An 8487-nucleotide genomic window follows, 5' to 3' on the forward strand; every position below is an offset into this window, starting at 1 on the left:
AAATTGTGTAAATCATTTTGATGTATAAGAATATGTAATACGCCATCGATAACTATGCATGGTAGCTACTCGATGCTAATTTGGCAATTGTGACAATGTAATCTGGCAACTATCGTGACGAGAAAAAAGAACTCAAAACGTAGCAAGATTGGATCTAGTTTTGAAGCCATCGTCGAGACGAACACAATGGTGAAAACGGATCACTAATCGAATTAACTGTTTAGGAGATAAATCATTTTAAATTTTCGGATTTAGCAATTAATGCTAGATGCATGCATGTCATCAGTACTATGAGGGAAAAACAACAAAACACAACGGTCGCATGGGAAGTAGTATTGTGCGGCGCCTCCTCGTAGATTTTCCCAAGAATCTATCTGGAATCTGGCGTCACCGTGAGGAAAATGTCGAAGGAGTGCTCGAGCCTGACGGCCCAGCCGTCGTCTTCCGAGGGAGACAGCGGGTCATCGGCAGCCAGCCGCCTCCCTGGCGGGGAAGGACTCCTCGACGGCAGTGGCCTTTGACCCGTTCAACATTTTCTCCGCCGGCGTGGAGACGGTGGTGGGTGCACGTGGAGACGAGCAGGCCGTCAGCACGTGGGCTCCGGCAGTTGGTGTTGACACGCACCACCCGGGTGCTGCCCTCGTCTGTCGCGGGCACGCGGTCCGGGTGCCTTTTTTATCCGTCACCGGATGACAGTCACTGCTGGAATTCGGCCTTGGGCCCTAGCCCATGTCCTAATATAAATTTTGAAATTCGCTTGGCTCATGTTGAAATGATAATGGGTGGGACTAAAGTTTAGTTCCATATTGCTAGTTGGGAGAGAGTTCGAATGGTATATAAGGTGGGTTGTTCTAGTCCTAATAAGTGAGTGAGAAGAGAGAGCCCTCGCGCACTCCTTCTCCTCCGCCGCCCGCCTCGTCGCGCTGCCCTGCCCCGCCCCGGGTTGCGGGAATCTCGCCGAGTTGAGCTTATCTTTTTGCTGTTAGGGAAATTAATTGTGTAATAAATTACGAGTGATTAACGGACGCGATAATGTAGCCGTTTCGCCCGGTTTTTCTGGATCGTGGGCTCGTACGTGGGCTGCGCCCCACGACCTTCCCGAACCGCACTATATAAGCGCGGACGCAAACCCTAGCATGTATGCGACTGCATCTTTCCAGTTCATTGCGCCGCCGCCTTCGTCTTCCTCATCCCGTCCTTCGGCGTGCACCGACCGGCGGGATAGTAGGCCTTTGGAACCCTGTCTCTCGTAGACCTGTACGGGTGAGGGGCAATAAGGTTTTTGGGGAGCGCTTACGCGCGACTACTGGCAACACGACGTCGTCCGACGACGAGTTCCCGAACGACGACTTCTTCCCTAACATCGACAACCTCTTCGGCAATCTCAACATGGGAGACAACAACGCTAATGCTGCTGCTGCCAACATCGCTGCCGCCGCTGCTGCGGCGGCCAACTCGGGACGGTACATATACTTGTTTTTCTCGTTTCAGATCCTACTAGAGTTTCTAGTACTGCTGTTTGGAGTAGATACGATAGGATTATCTTGCCTAGATGCTATATGTTCATCTACTCTGTTGATTTGCATGATTAGTTCATTTGCTATGTCTATAGTCATGATTTGTCAAGTATTAGTTTGGATTAATTCATATGATAATTTGCTTATATTTCCAACAATCCAAAAACCTGATTATAGGCAAATGAATTCAAGTGGCCTTGCCGCTGCTACTAGGCCACCTCTCTTTGATGGTTTGCACTATAAGAGGTGGCGCACGAGGGTATTCCTCTGGTTTCAAAACCTGAACTGCGATAGCGCCCTTCTTGGCAAACCTGAGGGTGATCTTACTCCTGCTCAGGAGGAAGCTTATAAGAAAGTCAATGCCATGTTTAAGGCGGCTCTCTTCAGTATTCTTGCGGACAACATTGTTGACCCGTACATGACTTTTAAGCATGGTAAGGATGCGTGGGATGCACTCGAGGCCAAATTTGGGATCTCGGATGCTGGCATTGAGTTGTATGTCATGGAGCAATACTATGATTACAAGATAACTGGTGAGCACTCCGTTGTTGAGAAAGCTCATGAGATACAGTCACTTGCCAAAGAACTTGAGCAGTTCAAGTGTACCCTACCAAACAAGTTTGTGGCCGGTGGCATTATTGCCAAGCTTCCTCCTTCATGGAGAAACTTTGCTACTTCTCTGAAACATAAGAGATAAGAGTTTTCCGTTTCGTATCTCATTGGGTCTCTTCATGTGGAAGAAAAGGCGAGAGCAAAGGATACACATGCTCGAGAATTTGAGGGAGGTTCTAGTGCCAATGTGGTACAGAAGAAAAACTTCCAATCCCACAAGTTCAAGAACAAGAATAAATCTAAAGGAAAAGGCAAGTTTGATGGCAAGAACAAGGCCTCACACTCAACCAACTTCCAGAAGAAGACTGATAAGAAGAAAGGGGCTTGCCACGTCTGTGGTGAGCCCGACCATTGGGCTCCTAATTGCCCTAATCACTATGATAAGCGTGGGAACGGTGGCAAGACCGCTAATGTGGTCATTGGTGGCGATACTGAGATGAAGGACGCTGGGTATGGTATTTTTCCTACTATCCTCTCAATATGTAACACTCCTGATTGGTGGATTGATACGGGTGCCAATACACATGTATGTTCTGATGTTTCCATGTTTTCTTCTTATCAGGTCGCAAGGACTTGCTCCGTGCTGATGGCAAACGGATTACGTGCTTCTATTCATGGTGTTGGTACGGTAAATCTGAAGTTTACTTTGGGAAAGACCATCCAGCTGAAGAATGTGCAACACGTCCCCTCCATCAATAAGAATCTCGTCAGCGGATCGCTTTTATGTCGGGATGGTTTTAAGCTGGTTTTTGAGTCCAATAAAGTTGTAATTTCTAAGTATGGACAATTTGTTGGAAAAGGTTATGAGTGCGGAGGCTTGTTCCGCTTATCTTTATGAGACTTATGTACTCAAATTATTAATCATGTTAGCAATGATAGTGAGTCCAATATTTGGCATTTACGACTTTGTCATACTAATTTTGGGTGCATGACGCGGCTAGCCAATATGAATTTAATTCCAAAATTTACTACTGTCAAGAGTTCCAAGTGTCAAGTGTGTGTGCAAGCTAAACAACCTCGCAAGTCTCACAAGACTGATGAGGTAAGATATTTGTCACCGCTGGAACTCATACATTCAGATCTTTGCGAGATGCATGGCGAGTTGACAAAAGGTGGAAAAAGATACTTCATGACTTTAATTGATGACTCCACTCGATATTGTTATGTGTATCTTATGAAATCTAAAGATGAAGCTTTTAATCACTTGAAAATCTATAAAGCTAAAGCAGAAAACCAACTTGATCGAAAGATTAAACGGCTTAGGTCCGATCGTGGTTGAGAGTATTTTTCCAATGAGTTTGATTCTTTTTGTGCGGAGCATGGTATTATCCATGAGAGGACGCCTCCCTACTCACCTCAGACTAATGGGGTGGCCGAAAGAAAGAACCGTACTCTAACTGATTTGGTTAAAGCCATGCTAGATACGTCGGGTCTATCCAAGGTATGGTGGTGGGAGGCGATAATCACCGCATGTCATGTCCTAAACCGTGTTACCACAAAGAATAAAACCATTACTCCATTTGAGGAATGGGAAAGGAAAAGGCTGAAACTCTCATACTTACGTACTTGGGGTTGTTTGGCGAAAGTGAATGTGCCAATACCCAAGAAGCGCAAGCTTGGACCAAAAATCGTGGATTGTGTTTTTCTGGGATATGCATTTCATAGCATTGGCTATAGATTTTTGATAGTGAAATCTGAGGTATCCGACATGCATGTTGGTACAATTATGGAGTCAAATGATGCGACTTTCTTTGAGGACATCTTTCCCATGAAAGACACGTCTAGCTCATCAAATCAGGAGATGCCTAGTTCATCCAGTCAGGAGTTAATTACAATTCCTGAACCTACCATTGCGATAGAACACTATGATAATTCTGTGGAGGACGACAATGAAGCTCCCAAAAGGAGCAAGAGACAGAGGACTGCAAAGTCCTTTGGTCATGATTTCATTGTGTACCTCGTGGATGATACTCCCACTTCTATTTCAGAAGCCTATGCATCTCATGATGCTGACTACTGGAAGGAAGTTGTCCGTAGCGAGATGGATTCTATCTTAACTAATGGAACTTGGGAGGTTACTGATCGTCCTTATGGGTGCAAACCTGTAGGATGCAAGTGGGTGTTCAAAAAAAAGCTTAGGCCCAATGGTACTATTAAAAAGTACAAGGCACGACTTGTGGCCAAGGGTTATACTCAGAAAGAAGGCGAAGACTTCTTTGATACATACTCACCTGTAGCTCAACTGACCACTATTCGAGTACTACTTTCCTTGGCTGCCTCACATGGTCTTCTCGTTCATCAAATGGATGTTAAGACAGCTTTCCTAAACGGAGAGCTCGATGAGGAAATCTATATGGAGCAGCCTGATGGATTTGTAGTAGATGGTCAAGAAGGAAAGGTGTGTAAGTTGTTGAACTCTTTGTATGGTCTTAAGCAAGCAACTAAGCAGTGGCATGAGAAGTTCGAAAGAACCTTAACCGCCGAAGGCTTTGTTGTAAACGAAGCTGATAAGTGTGTATACTATCGCCATGGTGGGGCGAGGGAGTTATCCTTTGCCTCTATGTTGATGACATATTGATATTTGGAACCAGCCTTATTGTTATTAAGGAGGTCAAGGAGTTCCTATCTCGATGTTTTGAGATGAAGGACTTAGGAGTAGCTGATGTAATCTTAAACATCAAGCTTCTCAAGGATGATGATGGTGGGATTACATTGCTTCAATCCCACTATGTGGAAAAGATATTGAGTCGCTTCGGGTATATCGACTGCAAGTCTTCTCCAACGCCTTATGATCCTAGTGTGATAATTCGAAAGAACAAAAGAGCTGCTAGAGATCAATTGACATATTCTCAAATCATTGGCTCGCTTATATGTTGTATTAGCCGAGCGCCACGACATCTCCTTCTGCTGTAAGCAAATTGGCTCGATTTGTATCAAGACACTGGAGATGTTCATTGGCATGCTCTTGAGAGAGTTTTGTGCTATTTGAAAGGCAATGCGAGCTATGGTATTCACTATCTTGGGTATCCGAGGGTATTTGAGGGTTATAGTGATTCCAATTGGATTTACGATGTTGATGAGACTAAGGCCACAAGTGGTTATTTGTTTACACTTGGTGGTGGCACTGTTTCCTGGAAGTCTTGCAAGCGAGGCCATCTTAACGAGGTCAACAATGGAAGCAGAACTCACGTCACTGAGACAACACTCGTCATGAAACGGTGGCTTTGTGAGCTCTTGATGGACTTACCTGTGGTTGAGAAACCAATACCCGCTATTCCTATGAACTGTGATAGTCAAACTGTGATCATCAAAGTAAACAGTTCTAAGGATAATATGAAGTCATCAAGGCATGTGAAGAGGAGATTAAAATCTGCCAGGAAAATGAGAAACTCCGGAGTTATTGCATTGGATTATATCCAAACGTCTAGAAACTTGGCAGATCCTTTCACAAAGTGTCTATCACGAAATGTGATAGAGAATGCATCGAGGGAGATGGGCTTGAGACCCACACTATGAGTTGCCTACAGTGGTAACCCACTCTATGTGATCGGAGATCCCATGAATTAGAGCTGGGAGACAAGCTGTTAGTCAGCTGGGAGGAGAGTATCCCTATACTAAATTTACCCTCTCCGTGAAGATGCAATACTCTCCTGATCTACATGCCAGGTTGATATTTATCTTAATGTGTTCTAAGTGGCTTATTCAAGCTAGCAAAGATGTTGTCCTGCAGAACATCTTCTGAAGAACACACCTATGTGAGTCTGATTGTTAAACATCGCAATCTATGAGAGTTGGGTGCTCTCTAAATAAACTCATGAAAGCCCCAGAGTATGACGTATAAGCTCCACACCGCGAGGAAGCCTCACGGCAGCCCTGTATCGGTCTAGGCTTTGTGTGAAGCTAGTTCGCAGAAAACTTGTAGTTCAAGGCATAGTCCACTATCCAAGTTGCAAACTAGTGTAATATGAAGTTCTTTGTGGAAGTTCAACTTAACGGTCATTCCACCGTGCACCGGTATATAAAACAATGATTCCGGAATAATGGTATTAGATGTGCCAATGAGACTTTGTGGGGGATTGCTGGAATTTGGCCTTGGGCCCTACCCATGTCCCAATACAAATTATGAAATTCTCTTGGCCCATGTGGAAATGGCAAGGGGTGGGACTAAAGTTTAGTCCCACATTGCTAGTTGGGAGAGAGTTGGAGTGGTATATAAGGTGGGTTGTTCTAGACCTAGTAAGTGAGTGAGAAGAGGGAGAGCCCTCGCGCACTCCTCCTCCTCCGCCGCGCCTCGCCACGCCTCGCCTCGTCACGACGCGCCGCGGGTTGCGGGAATCTTGCCGAGCCAAGCTTAGCTTTTTGCTGTTGGGGAAATTAATTGTGTAATCAATTACGAGTGATTAACGTGCGCGTTAATGGAGCCATTTCGCTCCGGTTTTTCTGGATCATGGACTCGTACGTGGACTGTGCCCCACGACCTTCCCGAACCGCACTATATAAGCGCGGACGCAAACCCTAGCCTGTATGCAACACCATATGCGACTGCCTCTTCCTCATCCCGTCCTTCGGCGTGCACCGACCGGCGGGACGAGAGGCCTCCGAACCCCGTCGCCTCTCGTAGACCCGTACGGGTGAGGGGCAATCGAGGTTTTTGGAGAGCGCTTACGCGCGACTACCGGCAACACGACGATCGTCCGACGACGAGTTCCCCAACGACGACTTCTTCCCTAACATCGACAACCTCTTCGGCAATCTCAACATGGGCAACAACAACGCCGATGCTGCTGCTGCCAACATCGCTGCTGCCGCTGCTACGGCGGCCAACGCGGGACGGTACATATACTTGTCTTTCTCGTTTCAGATCCTGCAAGAGTTTCTAGTACTGCTTTTTGGAGTAGATACGATAGGATTATCTTGCCTAGATGCTATATGTTCATCTACTCTGTTGATTTGCATAATTAGTTCATTTGCTATGTCTATAGTCATGATTTGTCAAGTATTAGTTTGGATTAATTTATATGATAATTTGCTTATATTTCCAACGGTCACATCAGCTTTAATCCGTGGTGATTCCCCTCTGCCGTCTTTCTACCCAATTCACTCCCCTTCCATTCTCATCGTGCTCCACCAAGGGCGTCCATCCATGAAACAGCGAGCATGGTGATCCGGAGAGAGAGCATGGAGCTGCTCCACTGGCTGCCTACCCACCCCTGAGCATCTACCGTGACTTGATTCGGCGCGTTGCCGTGTCCGGAGCGTAGATAAAGACATCTCCAATGGGACGGGAAAAAAATTATCCATTTTTATCCGATTTAGTCCATTTGGGTCACATGCCGGACGATTTGAGTCAGTTTGCATCGCGGACACATACGGGAGGACTCATTTTGTCCTACACAACAGCTATGTGGTCATGTGTTGTGGTCCATTCCCATGTGGGCGTGTGAACATGTACCACCAAAATCGAAAAGGTGGTGCTGCTGGCAAATGAGAGCATTTAAGCATAGAGGGACCATGGCCCAGCCTGTCCTGCCAGCATGGGAGGAAGAGCGAGGCCGGACACCGGTCGCCGTCCAGGCTCGACCCATCGATGACGCAAATTTGGTGAGACGGATGGATCGCGTGCGGACAGTCGTTCCATTTGCGTCTTTCTTGCGGGAGGCCATCTTTTTGGTCAGCATGTCCGTGCGGACCATTTCGGACTACGTAGGACAGGATATGTAGCCCCGTTGTAGATGCCCTAAGATCCCCTCTCTTCTCCCACTCCCGATCCATGCCATAGCGGATCACCGCCTCCTTTATTGAAGCCGAGCCAGGTAGCCCGCGCGCCGCTAGCCAGCTCTCGGCCGGGCAAGTCAATGCACCAACCATGTCGACTACCACAAGAATGCCATGAGACCGAGAGGCCGAGCCACCGCCACCAAGGCAAACGATGATAGCATCACCACGACAATGCCACAAGGCCGAGAGACATTATTGGAGCGTCGCAGCCACAACCCGAGCGCCGCTCACCAAACCTTCATCGCTAAAATCAAAAAAAAATTGAGCCCTCCCACCGATCGGGAGCCAAGATTCACCCGCTCCTCCATGGCCCGAAGACCACATAATTAGGGCAGACTCGGTGGCTTGGGAACCCTAATCGCATCTTTGATCACCTCTACCGTGGCATACCGGTTCATCTTAGTCGGCTGATGAATATGCGCATTTAGCTATATGAATGTACTATTATTTTACCAATTCATGATCGACCTTTTACTCTCACATAAAGTATCGGAGCACGTACTAGAACTAACTCTTGCATAAGACCTTGCATACATTTTCTCCTTTTTTCCCTCCAAACTCCTTTTTCCCCAAACTAAAA

Source organism: Lolium rigidum, chromosome 7 (assembly GCF_022539505.1).
Source record: "Lolium rigidum isolate FL_2022 chromosome 7, APGP_CSIRO_Lrig_0.1, whole genome shotgun sequence".
Lineage (NCBI taxonomy): Eukaryota > Viridiplantae > Streptophyta > Magnoliopsida > Poales > Poaceae > Lolium > Lolium rigidum.